Below are 25,880 nucleotides of genomic sequence, written 5' to 3' on the forward strand. Positions count from 1 at the left end.
GGGGATATTCCCTGTCTCTCCCCTGTGTGTTTTGGTAACACATATTCACTCAACAAACATTTCTGAGAGCCTGCTATAGGAGCGGGCACTGGTGAGACCAAAACAAGCCAACCAAGGCAGCCACTGCCCACTCCAGCTGAGGTTGATATAAAAACACAGGCCATGTGGGAAGTATATGAACAATGCCAAGATATCAGGGACACGCCCAGGGATAGTGACAGGTGAACTGAGTCTTAAGAGCAGTATGGAAATAATGAGAAAGGATACATTTTGGAGACTCCGAGGGGTAAAAGAAAATGCCCTCTGGCTTTATGAGCACCTTTCCAAAAATTCATACATAGAAGAGGAAATACAGGCACTGAGATTTTGTTTTTGTGACTCTGAGTTCTCAATTTTGACGCTTTGCTAATATCATCAACTGAAATTCATTCTTTCTGATTCTTAAGGTTAAACCCAATCTAATATTAGCAACACAGAAAACCTGTTTGAGCAATTCAACTAATTGAGACTAGGTATTCAACTCATGACTCAACGTCAGTGCCTGTTTCAAAGTGAGGTTTTTGTCAGCCGTCCACAAAATATGTAAATATTGCACATATCAATTCTTTTTATGAACTGTTACTGGTGCCAACCTTCCAGAAGGTGGAGCTATCGTACCAGACATTTGTTTCTCCAATAACGCTCAGATAAAGGTAAGCACACAACTGCCAACGAATTTCCGTGCCTGTCGCTCATTTCAAGAGGTTAAAACAAACCAAAAAGCACTGTTTTCCAGTATAGTGACTAATTATGTTCTAGACATACCTTCTGCCACGCCCTTCCACTACCCTAAGGCAACGCACTGACTTTGGCAGGATTTGATGCCTCACATAGAGAAACACACAAAGGCACGTCTGCATTCCATGTTTTTCTACCAGATCACACTTTTTAAAGCACGTCTTCAATTACTGTATCACAAAGCTCGAAAGCGTCACGGTACAGTGTATTATGAACGCCTCACCGTGACGATCAAGATATCCTCACGTTATGCCCCACCCGCCTCGGCTGACTTTCCTTCCCTGATGCCTTAGCTTACACCGTTCTTCTCCTCCCAGATTGACTTTCACCCTATCCTAGGCATAAAAGAGCCATCATTTCAGACACCAGTTCCTTCACAGATCCTTTTCGAGGGCAACTTCCAAACTCACTTCCTTTCTTCTTCTTTTTTTTTTCTGGCCATGAGGATTGAACTCTGGGTCTCATCAGTGGAGGCGTCGAGTCCTAACCACTGGACTTCCCTAAATTCATTTCCTTTAAATTTCTCTGCACTTTCCTATAATGTTTCTATTGAGCCTTGTACTAAAATCCTCTGATATACTCAGAGGATTGAGTATATCTCTCAATGTCCAGTGGAATCCTGTCTGCAAACATAACCCCCTCTCCACACACACACACACACATACACACACACACACACACCCCACTCTAAAGCACTTGTCAGCAAAGCTTTAACTTTTTAAAAACAATGTAACCCAGTAAAGAGCTCCTGCAGTTAAAATAGATTCATTGAAAATGTCCATATCGATCTAAATGTCCATCAGTAGGGACCAACTAAATAAATTATGGGATACTACAAAGCTATGCAGGAAAAATGGCATAATTATATAGGGCTAACATGAGTAAGTCCCCAAGACAGCAAGTGGGAAAAGGCAAGTTGCTCTAGTGTGGCTAACGGTCCAGTGAAGCAAGTGGGAAAAATTGGGGATAAGGCAGTAACAATAAAGTTGTTTTTGTACCTAAAGAAAAGATTTTGGAGTAAGGAACAAAATAAGACATTTATAGAAGTAAGTAAAACAGCTTTTAAGGCAGCCGTTGCCAGGCTGGATGGAAACTGACTGGAAACGATAACAGACCTTGGAGGATTCCCCGTATTAGGCTCACTCTATTTGTACACAAATACACAAGAGATGTTTATATATAACCAGTCTCGTAACTGACAAGGCAGAGTCCCGCCTGGAAACAATGCTGGGGAAAGGAAATGTGTGCGTGTGTGAGCATATGGGGTGGGCTGGGGGTGGTGGTCATACCCGGTTATGTGGAGGGTTCTGAGATTAATCAGGATGAAGCCCCGTGGTATTTTAACCCTAGGGTTCCACAAAGGGAAATGGAAATAAATTGAGGGAACATAGAACTATTAGGCATAAATCAAAGCATCAGAGACAAAAGGAAAACAAAACATCGATTATGTTGTCTTTTTTCCTTTTTGGAATCCTGGAAGCAGGAAATATGCCCTCTACATATTATTATTACTACTACTACTATTATTATTACCATCATCGTTATTATTTTATTTATTTTGTATTGAAACTGGTGTCTAGTGTTGAATAAAGCCACGTTATTTGCGTTGTTAATCATCAGAACAAAATACCTCTTTTTTAAAATACACAAAATAGGATCAATAGTTTGTCAAGATAAAATATTTTTGCAAACATTAATAAGATACTTATTTCCATTTCTAATAGAGAAAAAATGTATACAAGCTAATCTTTACATTTAGGCATATGCACAAAATGCCCAGCATAAATCTCAAGGAAATACAAAAAATTTTACATCCTGCATTGAAATATGTCTAAGTCTTTCACAAATATGCCCAGGTTTCCACAAGCTCCACACTCTGGGACACCTGAGGCCAGTTTTCAAAATCTGGGTGACAGGGTGAGTGAGGTGCATAAAGAAAGGAAGACTCCACTCCTAAAACCTCCCGGGTAAAAAGAAGGAGTAACAACAGACAGTGTAAGGACAGATTTGTATCATTCACTGACATCCAATAGGGAAAAAAAAATGATCAGAGAAGACAGGCTGAAATATAAAACTCAAGGCCCCAGGAGAAGTCAGACATTCTTGTTTTTGCTACATAAGCCCCTGATGATATTCTTACTTCCTCCTTGGGTTTCACCTAATCTGTGGATGTTCTAGCCCTAGCCTCTGTCTCAAGGTCTCCCTATGAATCTCTCCTCTCACTAATACCACCCAACTAGTCCTCTGATCATCACAATTTCTGCTCTCAGGGCACAGGGTCTGCACGGGCGTCCAAAGCTATGGCGGTAACTGATTAGGGCCAGGCAGCTGGAGGGAGCTTAGACAAAACAGGAGGCAGGACATCTGCCCGGAGGATAAAAGTTCCTCCAAGGGCTGTAAGATCAGAGGCTCCAAAACAGCAAGGCAGGGAGGCTCACACGTGGCCACATTTCTGACTTACCCAGACACTTTTGGAAATAGAGAATTCTGAGCCAGAAACAAGGATTCTGACTGGTTCATTTGAAGTAGGGTCTTGGAATCTGCATCATTAAAGCTCCCCGGCTGGTGTCAATGACCAGTCAAGTATATAAACAACGACCTTAAAAGAGTCAGAACTGCTTCTTCAGAGTCCCCAGGTGAGCAGAGAGCAAGGAGGACCGCCCAGGGGCCCAGGGGTGAAGAGGTGGTAGCCCCAGGCTTTTCTTAAAAGCCTCCCAAACATTTGAAGAGAAACCACAGGACGTGCCCTTGCCCTGCTGGCAGTAAGCTCCTATAGCCAAAAACTCTCCTAAGGCAGACACTCTGTCTTGAAACATGCAATCCTGAGAAGACAAGATGAACAGACAACTCACCAAGTTCCTCCTGGACCCTTATGTTTTCATCTTCCCCAGTTCCAAGGCAAGCACAGCCTTAACCACTAACTCTGCCACTCGCCTTGGTATCTATCATCATGATTACCCTCGCCACTTATTTGCTGCCATCACTCTCTTTACCTCAGATTAAAAAATGTCACACCTGCGTACAACCAGCATTTCCTGATGAGAAGATACACTTTTCCTGTGCTCCCAACAAGGCCTGTCCTGCCTAGAGGAGCCGGCTCTCAGATGCTTGATGAATTAATGAACCAGCGTTCGCTGTTCACGTGGCTGTAGAAAAGAGCCGCTGAACTGGGGAAGGAATCCTAAACTCTGAATCTGAACTCTGGCTGCAAAGTCCAGCCCAGCTACCTCCCCGCCTGATCAACTTCGTCACATTCTCCCAAGTTCTACTCTCTCATCTGTAAAAATATAAACAGCTGTCCCTCACATGGTTCCTGTGTAAACTGGCTGTGACAGGATCTAATACAAAGAAAGCGCCCCTCAGTCAAGTGTGGGAAAGGATGTGTATCTGTGCTTCGATCCAGTCCTCACAGACAAGTGCTCATCTGAGTCCCCCGGCGACCTGCCGCTACAACTGCTATAAAGCAGAGGCCACGATCCGGCTTCCCACGGGCCAGTCAGTCAGTCAGGTTCCGTTTCGGCCCACAAGACGTCAGGCCTACACAATTTGAAAAGTGTCTGACTTAGACGGCACGTGAAACCAGAAGAGACATAAAAGTGCAGTTGAGAGCACGAGCTCCGGGAGCGGCTCTGCCAGGGTCCAAATCCCAACTCTAGGGGCTGTGGGACATCTCTGTGCCTCAGTTTCCTCATCTATTAAGGAAGAGGTGGAACCCACCCAGCTCATGGAGCTGTTGTGAGAACCCAACGAGTTAAAACACAGAAACACAAAAAAGTGTTTAAAACAGGGCAATCACCACTTGAGGTTCTGACAACACTGGCCCATCCACAGAGGAGGCAACATTGGACCCTGACAATGTCTAGCTGAGCAGCTGCCCCCCCCCACCCCTGGGTGGGCCATGAGCTTTCCACTTCTCCACCATTCCTCAGTCCCCAAGGGTCTTACACCTGGTCTGCTTCACTTATCTGGACTACCTGTCATCAGGTGACCACCTGTAGGGCTCTCCCTTTGGCCTTGGACTTTGCAACTCCTGGTATCAAGAGGAAAACAAGCAGATCCAGTGAATTTAATTTAATGGTAATTTCCACCTGAGTCATGCTGCATACAAACATGGGGCACCCCGTGGAGAAGGCAAGGAACACAAGAGAGCACGGGGACAAATAATGGGTGTTTCTGAGACTGTCAGAATAAACAGAGCCTCCTGCAATAAGTCAGGGAAGTCTTGAGAGCCGCAGTTCAGAGACTGCTAGTGCTAAGTCATCCATTTCATCAGCATAATGTTTACATCTGAAGGACTCTGCAATGTGCCCTGGTAATCGTCCTTATGTCCCTTTGTCCTTACATGTATTTGCCCACCAGATGTCCTTGCAAGCGGAAGCTAGCAAGCCTCTGTAGGCAAACGGGTGCTCTGAGCCCCAGGGGTCAAAGCAGCAGCCAGGACTCTATGGGCACCAGGGAGGGAGGGAGAATCGGTGCACCCAGGCACAGCCAAGTGGGAAGCTTCCCTAAACCAGCCCTGCGTCCCTTGGGGCCTCCGCCGAGTCTATTAAGGATCAGTAGTGACTACTGGGTTTGTATGTAAGACTCAAAATAAGCAAATATGCTTCATGAGGGAAGGGACCTGGGTCTGATTTAGTCACTACTTCATCCCCAGTGCCTGGAACACAGCCCATTACACAGTCGGTGCACGTAAAGTACCTAGAACAGCACCTGGCATATCATAAGCACAGAAATAAGTACTACTGACTATTGTGACTGCAAATGTACGTTATGTTTTTTAAGTCAAATTGAACTCGACACGTTAAACTGGGAGCCCACAATTCGGCCGTGGAACCACCTGAGAGAACACACCTGCAATGTAGCAGCCTAATAAAGAGCCTTCCAGGGCAGAATTTCTTATCTGGTTCTGCGTCACACACTCTGATGAGGGATTTGCAGCCCAATTCTGAGTACTTCCATCTCTAACTGCACACGATTTTTCAGTGGGAATGACACTGGAGCGCTCCTTGGAACATTACGAATTATATTATACAACCCGAAAGAAACCCAAAATACAGAGATTTCCTGCCTCTCACTTTCAAAACAGTAACATTAGCAGCACACACTTAGCAAAAGATTAACGCATGATGAGTTTATCTGAAGTCCTACTCAGGACCTGTTGGGTTGCCCAAAGAGTTCGTTTGGGTTCTTCCATAACATCTTACAGAAAAACCGAAACGAACTTTTTGGCCAACCCAAGATTTGTCAGTAATGCTTAAATATGGAAAAAATTAATGTGGGGAAAAAAATAACAATAACAGCACCTCTTATCTAACAGATGGGGTCATGGATGCCAGAATGCTTCTTTACTCAAATACTAATTCCACATTTTGGGGGAGCCCCGCTCACCACCTGTTTGTTACACCATGTGGCCGCTGACAAGGAACGGGGAGCAAAACCTGCCCCCCCCCCCCACAAAATGTGTCTCTTAGGCCTGCTAATTATTTTGAGCTGGAAACAATCCAGGCACCAAAGACTCAGGAACCTTTGACCTACCCCCCTAACTGCCTAAAAGAATTTAGGTAGAGGACCTGTTCCAGAGAGGAGCTACCACTACAGATACCTACAGTATAATATGAATTAGGTGTGTAGACAGGGAGGAACCTAGCAGAATTTGTTTGTTAAAATGCCTCTCGGGGTCCCACTGTCTCTGTACAGGGTACAGCGAACGTTTGTTTACCAAACACTGGCTCTTCTTTCATCTTCCCGTGAATTGCCTTCCCCCGCTTTGAATTCCCAGACCACTAACCTCAACATCTTCTCTTGTCTTTGGTTGAAGATGGAGTTTGAGGTGGTGGCTTCTGCCATTTTCGTGAGTTACTCAGTTTTCCTGGGTCTCTCCCATGTACACATGTTATTAGACTTTTTAGTCGGTCTCATGTCAACGTAATTCTGAAGCCAGGCCCAGGAACCTAGAAGGGTAGAGGGCAGTTTTTGCCTCCCCCATGAGAGCTTCCTCTTAGGAGGGTGTGGTAGCTACAGCCATGTCTTCCCACCTCAGTGACCCCACCAGCTCTCCACCTTTTACCACATGTTGAATTTGGCAATGGTGAAGTTTACAAAGAAAACCTGCTGAGGTTGTTGCCCGGCTGTTCATTTGCCGGATGACGTGGCGACGTCGGGGAGAAAAAAAAAAAAAAGTAGATAAAAGTTCAAGAAGAAAAAAAAAAAAAAGGACCACGCTTTTTTAGGGATCGCTGAAGGAAAGGAACTAGCACAGAGGCCAGCCTGACACGCACAGAGATCCAAACATCTCTCTTCCTCCTTGTTTCCATTTCCCGACCTTGAGTGAGTTCTAACTGACCAATTCAGCAGAGTGACAGCTGACCTACTATCTCATGGTTTCTGTCAAGTTCCTGATTTTCATCTGTTCCTGAAGACGAGTGAGAACTCTGCGTAGAACAGTCTTAGCCTGGAGCATCCACTGAGACATGTTCTGAAATGAATGCTGTTTGACTCACAGATGAAGGGCTACAAACAGGTAAGGAAACAGCTTTTCCATGAAAGAACATCAGGGTGTGTGAAGGGGGCATGAGAATGGAAGAGGAGAATTCTGGGCTAGGCGGCAGTGGTGCCGAGTACCACTGCACTGTCCCCATTCTCAGTAAGTTCCTTTGGGTTTGAGAACTATAATTGGTTGATATAGTAATATATTTGCTCGTGCTGGTTTGGGGATCCAAATCTGAAATTTTATCACTGATGATTATTTAGGATTTCCGACTGTGGCTGTCAAAATACATCTGTGATGAGGCGATATCAGAGAAAATGCTTAAAAGGTATTCACCCAGGACAAACATTTCAAAAGCTTGTAGATATGTATCAAAATTGCCTCTAAAAACTGCAAACTCAATTATGATGATAATACCTATAAGTCAGTGTGCGTATGTTTTGGTTGGCCAGTTCATGTAGGCATAGATATACAGTTAGTATCTATTTGTACATATGCTTATATAGAAAAAAGCTTTTGTCTTTGTTGTTATTGGGATAAATTAACCCTATTAATACCTAGTAAAGTATGTCTTTACCTTGAAAGTGAATCACAAACATCTATCCTGTGCATAGCAAAACTTTAAGTTCACATGTTAACTTATTATGGTCTAGGACTAACCAGCTAAATTATTTAAAATACTTTAAACATTATACATTTACAGGACACACAGGGGAATTAGCGCAGATCCACACTGTCAGCACAGTGAACCAATCAGAAATTTTTTTTTCAAGCAAGGATGCCTAATTCTATGGGGAAAGTGAACCAAAGGTCACACTGGTAAACAGAAAATACTCTATAGCTTGCATATTTAGCTTCCTAAAACGTACAGACTTGAAAACAGCTTTGGCAGTAAAAAAAAAACCTAGATAAGTTTAAAAAAATAAATAAATAAAACAATGTACTCACTCTAAAATATCAAAATAACCTTTTATGATCTGTGAACATAACAAATAAATTTTAGACTTCAATAAAATCTATAAATACACACATAAAAGCATGCACATATATACACATTACACACTGGTAATAATACACATAAACTGTAGACTGTCGTGTCTGTTACAGCTTAGTAAGGAAGAAATGAGGGGACACCAAGATACTCAAAGCGTGAAGACCCAGGAAGGGAGAGTGGGCAGGGCGTGGGGAAGAAAACTACTGTTTGCTGAGATGTGGAAGTGCCCATTTCACACTTGAGGAAGCAGGCAGACGGGAGGTAACCACCCTGACCAAGGTTACCCAGCTGATATCACAGTGAGCCTGAGCCCCTGGGTGCAAGGGAGGTACCTGCACCCCACAGGGTTTCAGTCAGCCCAGCCTTCCCACTGCTACACCCCTCCCGGCCCTGCCACACTGTCCCACCAATCGCCAATGGGCATGTCCTTCAATCCTCTTCAACTGCTTTCATCCTCAATCATGCATTTGTAGGACAGTATTTCTAATTCCCTGGTGAGAAGAATGTTCAATCTAGTGTCACACACATATACTGGGGAGAAAAATTACTCTAAAAACATAAGATTATAATTATCCTTGACATATTTAAACAGGATACAAAAGGGGGAAGGAGACAGGAGTAGAAAAAGACAGTCTCTCAAAATCAGGAGAATTTTGGGGGGTGGGGGGGTGGGGGGGAGACACATTAAAACAGCTAATGGGTACACCAGGCAGCAAAATACTAAGAAACCACCCTCTAAGAGGCCTGTCTACCGAGCTCCTGAGTCCCATTCCCCTGTCTGTAACACAGTGATGATATTAGCACAAGACTACTGTGAGATTAAATGAGATATTACTTGTGAAATCTTTAACGTAGTAGCGTGGAAAGTGTTCAGTAAATGCTGGCTGGCATCATCATTGCTTTCACTATTACTACAAAGACCCATTTAATCGAAGCAGGTGTGTATGAAATTACATATCAGACCACTGGAAAGCATAATTTAGACATTTCAATACCTCTGTAGACCAAAACAGACAGATAAGATAGAACGCAAGTAAAGCCGTTTACAGCAGTGCCTGTCAAACTTTGCTACACATCAGAATTCCCTGGGGGGCTTGTTGAAACGCTTATCCCTGGGCCCTACTCCTCAAAGTTTCTGATTCAGTAAGTTGGGGCCAGAGAATCTGCATTTCTAACAAAGTCCCAGGTGACAGTAATGCTGCTGATCTGGGGGTCCACCCTTTAAAAACCACTGATCTACGGTGAATCCCACATTCACATCTGCCTGACTAATAAATCTATCCATGTGTTTCTCATTCAGTCTACGTCAGTTAACGAGAGGGCAAAATAATGAATAAATGCTTAGAAAGCAAAAGCACCCCCCATTTTGATTTAAAAAGAAAGGGAAACAAACAGATATTTCCCATTAGAGCTATGATGTTTCTGAAGTCAACTGCTGAACTGAGAGATATTGGAGGTTTGGGGTTTTTTTTTCCAACGTACGAAGAGCTAGCATTGTTTCTGCAGTTAGGCAGGAGTCCTGCATGACGCAATTCTAGCAAGTTCACTCAGTCCGATGTGACAAAGCCTGCGGAGTTCTGACGGCCCACACTGGCGGCACACGGTGAAGCTGTGTTTCCGGGTCAGACTGTGCCAGTTTGAACAGCTGCACCAAGAGCAAGAACCCCGGCCACGTTTTCTCAGATGGCTCCCGCAGAGCCGCTGGTGACCCACCTTGCTTTTTCAGATGCAAAAGAAAAGGGCAGAGGAACACTGCTGCCCATAACAATGTTCATTCTATAAAATGTCCCTAGAGTGAATTTAGGTGCTGAGGCTTCCCCAAGCCAAAGTCTGTATGGTAAGAAACCAGAAGTCATGTTTCTTCCATTTGGTTTCAACATTTCTTTGAAGGTTAGGTTGGCACCAGGGAGCTGTCTCTGGAATGCCAAGAATAGACCAGTCCACAGAGACACAGGTCGAAGCCAACGCAAGTTTTTTCTGCCGTCTCCTTCATGGGTATCCTCATTTGCAGAGGGCTGTCTAGCGGAGGAGGACTGAACACTAAGGAGAGTTTCTTTCAACTGAAAACTACATCCTCAGCATAAGACTGCCACGCCTGTCTAGGCAGAGCGGTAGTTCTCAAAGTGCCGTCCCCAGACAGGCTGCTGCACCAGCATCACCAGTGAACTTGTCAGACATGCAAATTTTTGATCCCAAACCTACCGAACATGAAACTGTGGGAGTGGAGCCCAGCAGTCTGTGTTATAATAGGCTTCCAGGTAATTGTGTTGCACGTTCAAGTTTCAATTCCATTGGGTAAAGTGTCACTAAGTCCCGAGACAACTCTAGTTTTCACCCGCTTTCTGGCATAATGGTAAACCGTTCCCCCTTTCTACCTCAGAAGTGTCCTGGTTTGGACAATAAATTACATGGTCATCCTTACCCTTCAGATCGGATGCTACAAAGGGGTTTCATTGGTTGGATTCTGTTTACTGCTTGGGATTTCAAATTAAGTGCATGTCTGCTACTACATCCTGGTACTAAACCCATCACTGCCCTGAATGCTGAAAGGTGCACTGCCTCCTAAAAGTCTAGGGATCATGGCTACAGAAATCCATTTCAGAAGAAGTATCCTATCTTTACCAAAAAAGTACCCACCATCAAACTATATAAAGTCTGGTTTAAATGTCTAGCATGTGGGATCAAGTCTCCTCCACCAGGTCTTTAAAATCCTTTTTATTAAATCTTTTGGTTCCTCTACAGGGAGTCTTCTTTTCCCAACTAGCAACTGAGAAAAGTACAAACTTAGGAGGAAATTTACTACTCGTCTTATTTTTATGGTAATAACTTGGAAATATTAATTCACAGAAAAACCAAGTTTGCCACAAAGTTTCTCAAGCCACCTGTTCTTTTAAAGGCAAAGTGAAATATTGCTCATATGCTTTTGGATCTGATACATTTTCCATTCCTTTGAAATCTTTTGTCTTCACTCAGCCTAAATTAAATTGCTGGCTTTTTATTCTCCACTGAAGTCTTCCATCTGCTGTTTCTGAAAAGCATCAAAGGCCTCAGATATCATGTTCTGACCCTTTATCTTTCAGATAAAAGTCAGAGAGGGATCGGTGGCTTCTGTTCAATTATGTAACATCTGCTATTGAGGCTAAAATCTCAAAGAAAAAAAGAAAAAGATCAGCTATTTGGCTTCTCAGACTTGGCCCAAAGGAGACTGTACACTTTGGTGTGAACACTGGGAAAAAGAGTCTGATTCTCAGTCTTCTAGGATCACACACTTACTTTTATCACGTGATTGGACGATAGGTACAATTTACACCAAGCCGACCTGAAGTGTGTTAACCTTTCTTTTATTGTGGGGGAGATACCTGGCTGGAAAGCAGGGCCCACCTGCTGCTTACAGGCACTTCCAGCCCTAAGGTCAAAGGCTGGTAAATGAGCTCACGGGAGGCTTCATCTAATGAATGTTACCATCCTGCTGCAGAGGATAAGCAAAATCTCCTTCTCATTCTAGAGCTATTTCAGTCATTCATTCATTCAACAAACACTGATTCCTTACTGTGTGGCAGCCACGATTCTAGATACTGGAGATACTCTGCTTCCAAGAGTCCCTCGCCTCAGGGAGCTTACGTTCTAATAGGACAGACAACCTTTCCATCGGCAATCTTTCTCCTCCAGGAAGTGGTACTTCTTCAGTATGACAACAATCTCTGGGCCTATTTTAACTTATTAGGTTACATTTTTATTTTCTTTAGAGAGGTTTGGAAGGGATCCTAATCTCATCAGAAGCCAACCAACATGTACTGACTTGATCCAAATCTCAGACCTAACCCTGGTAGGAGCTGATAGCCCTGAACGCACTGTGATGAAAATGGAATATGGGAAACAATACTAAACTCAATTAAATATCCTAGGAGGTGGCCCATAGTGTTTCATATTCTCTCTTTCCTGGCCCCTGAAACTGCCAACTATGTTTCTGCACAAGGATCTCACCGCTTCCTTCCCTACTATAAATATCTCCGCAAGCACCATCTTTATAGAAGTGAAAAAAGGAAGGGAAAGAATATGCCCTGAGATGAAAAGAAAACCTAAAATGTAAGATTAGCTGCCTCTGTATCACTGAGCCTACGAAGAATGTGAAATCAGTAGTCCTTGTCGCCAGGGCCACTCAGGCAGGCAGCCGGTTAACCAAGAAACAAGACTAAGTAGGAATCACTTTTAGGAAAGGATAAATACTTCCTTTAAATACATTACCGTAACTTACAATGCACCTTTATTGCCTAATCTTTTGGTGTTGTGGCGAGATACTTCTTCTTGAGTATGGCTCCGCTGATGACAGTTCTGGAACTAATTTTCCCTCGTAAATTATAATTGTAGCACATTGCCAGTCACGTCCAGTTTCTTAGTTTAGTTCAAGTAGTATGAGAATTTTTAAAGACTTGAGCAGCCACAAGAGTTTACCACAAAAGCAAACCCAGACCTAGACTCTTAAGCCCTCAAAGAACGGAACCTGTCTTAGCCGAGTAAGGAAAAGACACAGTAGGGCTTCCCTGGTGGCGCAGTGGTTGAGAGTCCGCCTGCCGATGCAGGGGACGCGGGTTCGTGCCCCGGTCCGGGAAGATCCCACATGCCATGAAGCGGCTGGGCCCATGAGCCATGGCCGCTGAGCCTGCGCGTCTGGAGCCTGTGCTCTGCAGCGGGAGAGGCCACAACAGTGAGAGGCCCGCATACCGCAAAAAAAAAAAAAAAAAAAGCCACAGTAAAATTTCTCCACAACTTCTCATGGATGGTTGGCAATAAGGAGCATCTTATTTTAACAAACTAAATATGTCATGGAAAGAACATCCTGCCTCACTAGTTTTTATCTAATAAATCCATTCCTATCCCTACCCCACCTCAGGAGAAGTGCGTGCCTTGTTCTCGCTAAGGGAGACGCCAGTCCTCATGCTCGCAAAGCCAAGTAGCAGAGCACGATAATCAAGAGCAAAGACCGTGTATTCTGGGATCAGACTAGTTCAAATCTTTTTTTTTTTTTTTTTTTTTTTTGCGGTACGCGGGCCTCTCACTGTTGTGGCCTCTCCCGTTGCGGAGTACAGGCTCCGGACGCGCAGGCTCAGCGGCCATGGCCCACGGGCCCAGCCGCCCCACGGCATGTGGGATCTTCCCGGACTGGGGCACGAACCCGTGTCCCCTGCATCGGCAGGCGGACTCTCAACCACTGCGCCACCAGGGAAGCCCACTAGTTCAAATCTTGACTCCATACTGCTTACTCTGACATGACCCTGATAAAGTTACTTAATGACCCTATGAATAATTTCCCTCACTTGTCATGGAAGTTAAATGAATTAATATGTATACAGTGCCCAAAGAGTGACTGGCGTGACATAAGAGTACAAGCAGTGTTTACTGTTGTCATCACTGTCATCACCTTATTTCTCAGGAACACAAATACAGTGGTTTGATGACTACAAGAATGGTGGAAGCCAAAGAGATATATTCGAACTCCAGTGTGTCATTTAACCTCTGCCTGCGCAGTTTACTCATCTGTAAAGACAGAATAAAAATACCTACCTAGGAAGAACTATCGTAATAGTTATCATAATGCCTGGTACACAGTCGACAGTCAAAAAATTACAGCTATTAACACTCTTATATGTAAAAACCTACAGCATACACTTAATGTAGTAAACCTACATTCCAACAGGTGTCCTCTCCTGCACACCTATCAAACCTCCATCCAAAGAACCTTCACTAGCATTTGATGATGGACTCAGCATTTCACTTGGAGCAGTGAAGGACAAACCACCTTCCCCCAGAAAACATGTTCTGAGAAAATACACACTCAACGTGTAGGGTATAACCTGGGAAAATTTAAGCGCTATGCTGTGGAGTTAAAATAGGAGCTGAGAAATAGGAAAGAACACCGTGTGCTGGAGCATCTAGTGGACAGAAGGAACAGAATTAGGCCAAGTCTTGAAAGAGGAAAGTGATACAGCTGTAGAGGGCTGGGAAATGATAAACTGAATAGGGAAACAACTTCAGTTAACATGCTTATTGACCTCAAAACACGTCTTCTTTTATTCTTATCTTGACCCCTTGGCCTGAGACCCTGACCCTGTTTGGAGTATTTTCTCTCCAATCCTAATCTCTAACATTTATCCGTTTCTGTCGTCAGAACACAACACAAACCATCGCTTGCCCAGAGAACGTTTCCCATCTGACATGCTTTTTTCTCAGCGTTCACGGGGTACATACTTCCTGCCATCTCTGCCATCGTTCTAACATCCTATGTACCATTTACATGTGGTTTACAACATGCATGATGTCTGCTCAATATGCTTACTGCTCCAAGAGCAAGTTTTACAGCTTTGACTTTTTCCCCCACTGAATTTGGGCTGGGGTCTAAACTGCATGCAATAAAATGGAAAACATTTTAAATGTAAATTCAATGAGTTTGACACCGCGTAATCACCACCCCAATTACTACAACACAGTATTTTCCATCACAAAAGTTCCCTTGTGCTCCTTTCCAGTCACAGGTGTCCACATTCCTGATTTCTGTCCCCAGAGCTTAGTTTTACCTGCAGTAGAACTGCATTTAAACAGATTCACACAGTGCATACCCCACTGTGTCTGACTGCTTTGGCTCAACATACTGGTTTGAGATTTACCCATGTTATTGGCAGGTATGATTCATTTTGATCCCTAAATGGTATTCTATAAGTGTACCACGATTTGTTTACTTATTTTAATCTGTCAACGAACATTTGAGTCATTCCCAATTTGGGGCTATTATGAATAGAGCTGCTATGAACGTTCCAGTAAAAGTCTTTTCGTGGATATATGTTTTCACTTCTCTTAGGTAAACACCTAGGAGTTAAATTACTAGCTCATAGGTAGTTATATGTTTAACTTGATAAAAGGTTACCAAACTGTTTTCCAAAGTGTATTTTCTAGTTTACACTCGAATCAAAAATGCATGAAACTATTTATTGCTCCATTTCCTTGTCGACAGTTGACATCATCAGCTTTCTGGTATTTGTTTTATTTTTCTGCCATTCTAATGGGTATGAAGTAGTATCTCATCATTTTAATTTGCATTTCCCTGTTGACCAATGATGGGAAGCATCTTTTCATTTGTTCCTTGGTCAAACATCTTCGTTATGTGATTTGTTCATTTAAGTCTTTTGGTCTTTTTTTTGAGTCCTTTGTCTTTTTTATTACAGACTTATGAGAGTTCTTTAGATAGCCTGAATCCTTTAACAGAGTTATAAATTGTGAATATTTCCTCCCAATCTATGGCTTGCCTTTCATTTTCTTAATAGTGTCCAAAGAAAAATGAAAGTTTTAATTTTTTTTTTTTTTTTTTTTTTTTGCGGTACGTGGGCCTCTCACTGTTGTGGCCTCTCCTGTTGCGGAGCGCAGGCTCCGGACGTTCAGGCTCAGCGGCCATGGCTCACCGGCCCAGCCGCTCTGCGGCATGTGGGATCTTCCCGGACTGGGGCACGAACCCGTGTCCCCTGCATCAGTAGGCGGACTCTCAACCACTGCGCCACCAGGGAAGCCCCAAAGTTTTAAATTTTGATAAAGTCCAATTTATTAATTTTTTATTTTATGGTTTAGTGCTTTTTATATCCTAAGAAATCCTTGCCTGTCCAGCATTGGGAACACATTCTATTTTCCTCTGTTAGCTTTATGGTTTCAAGTTTTACACTGAGGTGTATGATCCATCCTGAATTGCTTCTTCAACTCCTCCACTTCATCTGGTAATAGATCTCTGCAGAGAACAGGTGCTCTGTAAACACTGCTGATTCATTTATAAATGCCCCACAGGTTAAGAGAAATGTATTTTTAAAGCCTGTTGGAGGGGCACGTGCTCAGCCTCAGGAACATCTTGGATAGATGTTCAAGAATAAAGTCATGAATGTGACCCAAAGGAGCAAACCGGAAGCATCTGTTTAGAACTGTTATAATAATAGCCTTGCCTTATGATAAGCTTTTGACTAGGACAGGGATAATCCAAAGTTTCTATTTCTGCACAAATAACAGCTTTAAGCCAGCATCAAAAAAAAAAAAAAATGTCGAACACTTTGCTCACAATATTTTCTTCTTCTTTGTGTATACATTAGAACAATTACAATGTCATTAGTGTAGACCGAATTCTCTTTAATGAATTAGGCTCCATAAAAACAGTCAGTGATTCACAGCAGTTCCACTGAAAACTTACTTTAAAGTGAGTAATAAATGTTAAAAACATTGCTCTCAGGGGACATATTTTCTATAACCTAAAACATTCACATTATTTTATAGGATTTAGATGACTTTTAAAAACGTTTCACTAATATTTCATCTGGAAAACACGTCAACTCAAAAAATAAAGAGAAGTATTCCTGCTATTCAGATAAAGTCTACTACCCCATGCATCTTAAAACAGAGCATTTCGAGCTATTTCCTTGAGATTTTACTAAGAAAACACAGGACGGAGAAGAGTAAAAATACTCTTTCCCATTTAATTGAGGCTTGGAGAAATTAATAAATTAACTAGGAGCACAGAGCATTTCATAAATACTAAGTAATACAGCTGATAATTCTAAAGAGCTATATTATGACAGCTGCTTCCTTAATAGTTTTGAGCCAAAAACACACTCATTGCTTAGCAAGGCTCACTTATTACTCTGCCTTAGCTTAAGTTTCCACACTACAGTTGAGGAACTGCCATAGGAAAACTCTTTACATCTAAACAAAAACCTAGGCACTCATTTGTAGCTTGCAAGTACTCTGTTTTTAATGATTACCCAGCTTCACAAGCTAACAGCTCTTAGAAATAACCAACAGTAGTTGCTTATAATTTAGGTCGAAAAGAAGAGAAAGTACCATATAAATCTGGTATTGTTTCTTTTTATTATTATTTTTATATTTATTTATTTATTCATTTATTTAATTTTTGGCTGCACTGGGTCTTCACTGCTGCACGTGGGTTTTTCTCTAGTTGCTGAGAGCGGGGGCTACTCTTCGTTGCGGTGCGCAGGCTTCTCATTGCGGTGGCTTCTCTCCCTGTGGCTCGCGGGCTGTAGAGCGCAGGCTCAGTAGTTGTGGCGCACGGGCTTAGTTGCTCCGCGGCATGTGGGATCGTCCCCGACCAGAGCTCGAACCCGTGTCCCCTGCATTGGCAGGCAGCTTCTTAACCACTGCACCACCAGGGAAGCCCCCATGGTATTGTTTCTTTTTAAAGAGAAAAGAGGGGTTTGTGTCTAGCTACTTGAATTTGGTTAAGTTACGCATTTAAATGCCTTTTCTCATCAAGTATTTCAATTATCACCATTTCCTTAATAGCACTCCATTATTTTTATGCCTTCCTAAATGTACAATCCTTTCTATAGCCGAAGGTCAAAAAGAATAAAAGTAGCAAAAAACTCCCAGTAAGAAACATTGTCTTAAGCCAAACATTCCATGAAGTGTTTAAGGGTTCCAATGATAGTCAAAATAAACTTTGCATTTAAACAATGTGAGAAACTGTATCATGCAGGAAATACGCTCTAGAATGAGCTGCCCAGACACTACTTAATTAGAAAAGTTCTCTTGTACTTTACAGCATTGATACAATTCACCAACGTCAGCTGTGAAGTAAATCCTAGTCTTCCCTAAAATCCCTTCTAAATGACTCTGAAAGCACCCCATGAGTGGCTAGATTGATTTCCAGGGAGGAGGGAGTTTATAAAAATGACAGAACCCTCTGGCACGCTGGACATGAGAATACCACTGCTTGCCTAGGAGAGGTCACTTTTTCTTCACACATGTCACATCTACAGCAAATTTGTGTTCTGACTCGACTTTCTCCTTACCAGACACCTGAATGCCCCTGTGTGCATACTCTGTTTTTCCCTGTGCCAAGCCACCAAGTCCCAAAGCTTTTCTCCTACAGCTGGAGTTCCCTTCTACGGATTTGTTCATGTCACTTACTCATTCACTCCTTCATTTACTTAAAAATCTTCGAAGTGCTAGAACAACAAAAGAATATTCAAGGAAAATGACACGCAGCACCCCTCCCCCATCTCATACAGCTAAGATTAACGTGGAAGTCAAAAATGCACCCCCTCCCCACAAAAAAAAAGGGATTATACTCTCATACAACAAGCACTTTTACGCAGATACAGTTTGTATTGATGCCTAGAGTCTAGGCACCCTGCGTTTACTTAAGTTCATTCACTCAACAACAAACTGCTTTCCATTTCCATGAATATGAGTCCAAAGTTTCTTCGGTTTGGGATTTCCAGATACAGTCAATGATAAGATTAAAATACTTCACAAGTCTGTTTACATTTCGACTTTGATGAGTCTGTGTTCTCATTTTAATGGAGAATTTTAAATGCCTTGGAAATTGAGGATAGGAAGGGAAATCGAATTATTTAACAGAAATCAGAGGAGCCTTCCCCAAACGCACAGTGCCAGGAGCAGCCATTAGCATAAAGTTTCCATAGCAATGTTGTACCACAAACAGAAACACTCGGGAGAAAGGAGGAACTGAAAAAAGACAAGGTAAGGTGGCAGCAAAGCCAAGGGCACCTGTGTACACCGCCCGGTAAAACCTAGGCCAGTGGCTCACGAGCTCCTGTAATTCAGTTCAAGGCACAGACATCAATCAAACGCCTCCTTGGGTCAGAACTAGTCAGTCTCATCCAGAACAGGCTGCCCTTGCCTTTGTCTGCCACCTTCAATTCTCAGGGATACAAGGCCCTGTTGCAAGCCCTCTCGTTATTCCCTGAAAAGGGAAGAGACCCCTCTAAATCACAAGTGTTCCGATACTGTTTTATGCATGAGGCGAATCCTACTCAGAATCTTACAGGGAATGCTAATACACCAGACAGACAGACACAGAAACGCTCCTGATGAGGCTGAGGCCAAAACTCCATCCGCCTCCCTGGAAGCTGCCCTGGAACGCCCTGGGGCCCAGCCCAGAGGCCCAGAAACTTCTAGAAACCACAGCTCAGAGCCCTCTGTAGAGAGAGGGATGATCTTGGATGAGCCGGCCATATACTTCCTGAGTCCCTAGAGAGAAGGCACCCTGAATATACTGTAAGACTGTCATCACTAACGCGACGGGGGTGAGCAGTCTGCAAGTGCGCGTTTGACAAGATGAGAATAAAGACTCAAAAGTGCTTTCATGCTATAAGACATAAACACGAGTCAAATCAGAAAGCAGAAGAGAATGACCAAAGATGAGCCATCCATCCACGGCACTTCTGCTTTCTGAAAATTTCTCAGAAGCTACATGTCTCTGCTCTGAAAAACAAACTGAAAGACGGACAGTTTTTCTGAACTGTTTCATTTTTCAATGTTAGAAGCTCTTCTCTTAGGTTGCCATCAATATTGAGACTAAAGCCTCAAAACACAGCATCAAACATTAAATTCTATAGGTATCTCCACTTCCTTGACTCCTTCATTAATCCAACAAGAGTTCAGAACTGAGTACCTCCCTCGTGCCAGCAGGTGCTGGAGACATGGCAGTGAATGGGACAAACCTCGGGAGCTTATATTCCTGGGGAAGAAACCACTAACCAGAATGGGGGTAGGACATAATGGGGCGTCCCCCGCGGAGCAGGTGACCAGGAGCAGTCACAGTGAAGATGAGGGATCAGAACAGGAGACCTGAGTGAAACGAGGAAGACAGAGGGAAGGGAAGGGCACAAGCAAAGGCCCCAAGATGGGACTGACTCGTTGAAGCGGGGAGGATGGGGAGAGGCGGCAGCAGCAGCAATGGCAAGACGACGACTCCTTCTGGCACCAGGAGGGGTGAGGTCAAGAGCACAGGAAATGCAGTGAGGGAACCGGGCAGAGGCCGGCCAGGTCATCCAGGGCTTCGCAGGGTAGGATCCAAATGTGGATCAAAATCTCCCCGGGGTGGGTTACGACCGAGATTATGACCCAGAGAAGGTTTTTTTTTTTTTCTTTTTGCGGTACGCGGGCCTCTCACTGCTGTGGCCTCTCCCATTGCAGAGCACAGGCTCCGGACGCGCAGGCTCAGCGGCCATGGCTCACGGGCCCAGCCGCTCGGCGGCATGTGGGATCTTCCCAGACCGGGGCACGAACCCGTGTCCCCTGCATCGGCAGGCGGACTCTCAACCACTGCACCACCAGGGAAGCCCGAGAAGATTTTATATACACAAATTAACTACAATTTGAGGAGGAACAATTTCAGGGAAAGGGCGTCCTGTCGAATATAAATGAGAAAACTCTCCATGCTGGGTTTTCACAATTACATGCTAGCTAATGAGCTTAGGTTTGATTTTCTGAGAGACGGGCCATAAGAAGTTTTCAGTAAAGGCTCTCAGGCAGTTTCCTCTTTCTTATCCAGTAAACCTCACTCCTACTGCCCTCAGTTCTTCAACTGATAGGACGGGACGGCCAATGATTATTTAGTTTTAGGCTAAGTGAGCACAAACCCTCCCTGATACCCCATCAAACAGGTGTTTACAATACAATGGAAATAATTACAGCAGTGGTACTGAGACCAACCTCAAAACACAGCCTTCAAAGTTTTGAGGGGAATGTTGGAGGGGGCAGGGAAATACGAGTATGAGATATTTATAATGATGAGGAAAATACAAAATCATCCGAACAACCATTAATGATTCTTTCCTTCAACGGGATGGTGTGCAACTATTCCAAAGAGAAATGAGGAGCTTTAAGAACTGACGTGGAAAATTCATGGAGACACACTGCGAAGTGGGTGGGGGTGAGGAACGGCGGTAAGAGACCCCAGCCTCTGTCCACAGTTACCTGCTTTTCCAGGATTTAATAACTGCTAACATTTACTGAGGGTTTTCCACACTTTAGACATTGCACCGGTGCTTTGTGAGTAATGAATACCATCCCACTGAATTCTTACAGCAATCCTATGGTATACAGAGAGTTCTTCCCATTGAACTGATGCGTTAAGTATTTTAGTCAGACTCAAATCGCTGCTGAGGGAGGCAGGATTTGAATCCAGGAATTTCCACCCTGTAGCCCCGTCCTTAGCCTCTCCATTACTCAGCTCTCAGAGACAAGTCCTTATTCACTGAGTGTATTAAATCAATTCGCTCTCGGATTCTTTCTTTAAAATAACATTACAGGAAAAAATGTCCACTTAGTGTTCTGGGAAATAATTTTAGGGAAAATTGAATTAATGATGAAACATGCAAAGCTCGTGACATTTTGGAAAGTCGATATGACCAAATTGGCATTACTCTCAAGATCAAAATACAAGGCCACTTTACAAACAAATATAATTTAAAGGCTCAGTGACCTATAACAATTCTGTCAGCCCTCACTCTATTAGTAAACCGTGAACACCACACATTTGTACATTTCCTTCTGAGTCCAGCTGTTTGCGAACGTTCAGCACAGGGAACGTCATGGCACCCAGTTTAAAACTGAACAGATGCCCACCATTCTAAGGTGGGCTGGGAAGGTTCCAATCAGCGGACATTCTTTCAGCTGTTCCACATGCTGATAACAAAGGAAGGAGAGAGATTTCAAGGTGAGGCTGATGACTAGCCTAATTACTAAAGGGTCCAAAAAGCACAGGGCCTGTGCACACTCCCGAGTCCTTGCTCCATCTCTGCACCCACCTGACCCACGGAGAAATGTCACCGTCCTCATCCCCCAACCCCAAAGCGTTCATGCAGGAGTCTCCTCTCCTCCACCATCACCTCCACCACCACCCAACAGTAATTCATAGCAGTGTTTCTTATCATCCTAGAAGACCAGAAGAGGATACACGTCTGAGACCGAGATGGCATCTCCCTGCCTCAACTCAAATCCTTATCGGCTGTGTGACCTCGGCTAAGATGCTTAACCACTCTGAGCCTTACTGTTAGTGTTAAATTGGGGTACATTAGCAGCACTTACTCGTACACCAGCTATCAGGTTTTAATGAGTTAATATAAATAGGGAATTTAAACACAACAGTATCTGGCATGTTATAAAACTCCAATAAATGTTAGGTATTATTAATAATGCTATTGTTATTACCCTAGTGCATAGCTAGGAGGCATAAACTCCCCTCCAGTGTCAGTCACCAAGTGACTCTTCTTTTGCTTCTTATTTTGCCGTTTACAATAACTGGTTACCCAAGGAGAAATTTTCCAATAATCTTTTTCCTTCCTTTCACTTATCTCTATTTCTAATTTGCCCATGCATTCCTTAGGAATTTTTAAAAATTTAGTTGTTTAAAGTAAATGTAATTCACTAAAAATTAAAGCAAATTAATACAAAAATTCAGTTGTTTAAAGAAAAGTAAAACGGAATTCACTAAAGTCCCCTCCCACCCTTCTGGCTGGGTGGGGGGGCCCACCAGAAGCCTCCGCCACATCAAGTGTGTGGCTGGTGAGAACGTGGCAGGACCACCCAGCAGGTACCATACTGACATTCACTACAGGGCCTAGATTAATGCCTGGAGAAATCTCAGGGCATGAGCTCTTGATGAAAAATAAAAGTTGGGGACAAACCACAGGCCAAGGTTACTGAAGATAAATAATCATCAAATTCTCAGATCACTGGTGTGTGACTTCCTCTAATAATTCTAATAGGATCTATTCTGAAAATTAAAGTGCTTAGTTTATATCAGAGTACTGAATCAGCGGTTCCCAAATACCCCATTATTGTGCAAAATATGTTTGTGCATTTTTCTAGCTTTCTGGCTTTCATCAAATTCTGAAAGGTCTTCACAACCTAAAGCTGCTATAAATTGTCGATGTAACAGTGATTCTCAAACTTGTGAAAGTGTGTTCAAGTTTGAGAATCACTATCAAATGATTAATAACAATCAGCCCTATCCAACCATACAGTGAGGACCCACTGTATCCCCAGCAGTGAGCTGGATGCTACAGTTGACCACAAACTAGAAAATGCCCTGAGCTCCCCCTTTAGAGTGCTTACAAATCTGAAATACTTATCACATAACAAAAAAGGGATTTTGTTCCAAATAACTTAGAATTAAAATACTGGCACAGAGACATCATAAAGGAATAAGAATTAGAACAGAGAATAAACAGAGCAGAAAAAGAATGCATTGGGGATAAACTGTAAGCCAGGACTCCTGAAACTTTTGTTTGGAAAAGCACTGTGTGCTTTTAAGTGGTTGATGAAAGAATCCTCCTAAAGCCTAGCACAGAGTATTTATACATAGTAGATGCTCAATAAATGGACTCACAGTAGATGCCAACCCTATACCATAGCAGCATTCACTACAAAGAGAGACAAGGTAGCACCTGTCTGTCTTGAGGCTCATTTTAAGGTTTTCCATAATTCTGGGCTTGCAAATGATTTGGAAATTTTTTTTGGAATATTATCAAATGATAAATAGAATTTATCATTTCTATTCTGATTCTCCAGAGTGTACCTACTGTGGGGTGAATATATGTCCCATATGCCCAGGACAGACCCAGTTCACTCCTGCAGTCCCGGTCTAATTATAATTAATGCCCCTTGTTGCTTTCAAAAGTGCCCCAGTTTGAATAATAAATTATAAGATCACCCTATTCCAACCTGCTTTGGTTAAGCCTTTGGTAAGTGAAATCTCTTCAAAAGTGTTTCCTGGAGCAAGGTACCTCAGATCAAAAAGTTTCTCCTTAATCTTAAAGCCGAGATGAGAAAGACTTCACAGTTTAAAAGGACTGCCTATTTCTGCAGGAAAGCCAGAAAGTCATAGCACATCGCAGAGAACGTTGTTCGCAAAGCGAGCTATGTGGTCACAGTCCTACAGCACCGCAATCAAACGCAAACAAAAAGAGCTCAGCACCTCAGGCGAACCATGTCATTCCATTCTAAAGCACTACCATCCGATGATGGACACTTAGGTTGTTTCCATGTCCTGGCTATTGTAAATAGAGCTGCAGTGAACATCGTGGTACATGACTCTTTTTGAATTACAGTTTCCTCAGGGTATATGCCCGGTAGTGGGGTTGCTGGGTCGTATGGTAGTTCTAGTTTTAGTTTTTTAAGGAACCTCCATACTGTTCTCCAGAGTGGCTGTATCAAATTACATTCCCACCAGCAGTGCAAGAGTGTTCCCTTTTCCCCACACCCTCTCCAGCATTTATTGTTTCTAGATTTTTTGATGATGGCCATTCGGACTGGTGTGAGATGATATCTCATTGTAGTTTTGATTTGCATTTCTCTAATGATTAGTGATGTTGAGCATCCTTTCATGTGTTTGTTGGCAATCTGTATATCTTCTTTGGAGAAATGTCTATTTAGGTCTTCTGCCCATTTTTGGATTGGGTTCTTTGTTTTTTTGATATTGAGCTGCATGAGTTGCCTGTATATTTTGGAGGTTAATCCTTTGTCAGTTGCTTCATTTGCAAATATTTTCTCCCATTCTGAGGGTTGTCTTTTGGTCTTGTTTATGGTTTCCTTTGCTGTGCAAAAACTTTGACGTTTCATTAGGTCCCATTTGCTTATTTTTGTTTTTATTTCCATTTCTCTAGGAGGTATATATATAACTGATTCACTTTGTTATAAAGCAGAAACTAACACACCATTGTAAATCAATTACACTCCAATAAAGATGTAAAAATAAAAATAAAAAAATAAAGCATTACCAAATGTTTTTTCGCGGGGGGGAGGGGGGTAAGTTGGATTAGTGATAATAAATATATATAATTATGTATTTAATATACACATAAGTGCATATATCAGAGTTCGGGAAATGAGTTATCTTCAGCAAAACAATTTAACTCATTTAAAAAAGAACATACACGTGCACACGCCAAATAAAACCATAAAATAGGAAGGCACTGTCATTCAAAGAAAAGGCAAATATTTTGGTGGCGACATTACTGTTGACTCTGTGGGGCTCCCTAGCCCACATACGTCCCTGCAGGCTGGATAACGGGCCTGGCCCGATGGCCCTCTCTGTGCTCCAGGCCCATCTCGGAAATGCCTGAAGTGCATAATTGGTACTGCAACTACCACAAGAGGGGGACACGTTCAAATATGGCACTGAATGTGAAGATACTAGACAGTCTGGATTTTACGGAGGTTGTCTCCGTCTTAAACACTCTAGCCTCCAAAGCCATCTGACCCAGAGAGTACCTCACACTGTCCCAGGAAGGGCCGAGGAGCTTGGGGTAAAGAGGTAAACGCCTACCTCTGGTCCAGTGCACAACACCCAGACCCGCCGGCCTCATACCAACAAACCAGGGTTGGTAAAGGAGGCCTGTAAAGCCGGAAAGGAAACCCAGGTTTGAGTTAACTGGTTGTCTCACTGGAGTTCTGCAGGTCCTGGTACTGTAACTTCCCAAAGGGACCATATCCAATCAGCATCACTCTCCTTGTTACCTTTATTCTCCGTCTCAACTTCTAAATGTCAATTCAGTGGTTTTGAATTACTAAAATATCTATGAAGCCCACGGCTGCGCCTTGTGGGATAAGCTTATTCAAGAACAAAAGTATTCTAGAAGGACACAGTTTTCAAACTGTATTCCTTAGCCATAGGGAATCATAGACATACCTTGGGGGCAACCAGGTAGAGACTGAGCAGGCAGGCCAGCTCTCCCCTGCATCCCCATCTGCATTCGAAGGTACACTTTCATCTGTTTTATCCACTAGGGTTCTAGTTAAGGTTTGAACAGAAAAAAAAAAAAAAAG

The 25,880-nt window shown here is 43.0% G+C and overlaps 2 protein-coding genes across 3 annotated transcripts in view; one reads left to right on the forward strand and one right to left on the reverse strand.

Moving 5' to 3' along the window:
• Positions 1-25,880, reverse strand: part of MED12L (mediator complex subunit 12L) — a 326,301-nt gene that overhangs the window by 141,354 nt on the left and 159,067 nt on the right. The window lies entirely within an intron of this gene.
• P2RY14 (purinergic receptor P2Y14) overlaps positions 6,717-25,880 on the forward strand; it is a 59,471-nt gene continuing 40,307 nt past the window's right edge. Inside the window, exon 1 of the mRNA XM_082839062.1 lies at positions 6,717-7,297. The gene's annotated coding sequence lies outside the window, so the exon portion shown is untranslated. The remainder of the gene's footprint in view (positions 7,298-25,880) is intronic.

Source organism: Leucopleurus acutus (assembly GCF_964270905.1).
Source record: "Leucopleurus acutus genome assembly, chromosome: 5".
Lineage (NCBI taxonomy): Eukaryota > Metazoa > Chordata > Mammalia > Artiodactyla > Delphinidae > Leucopleurus > Leucopleurus acutus.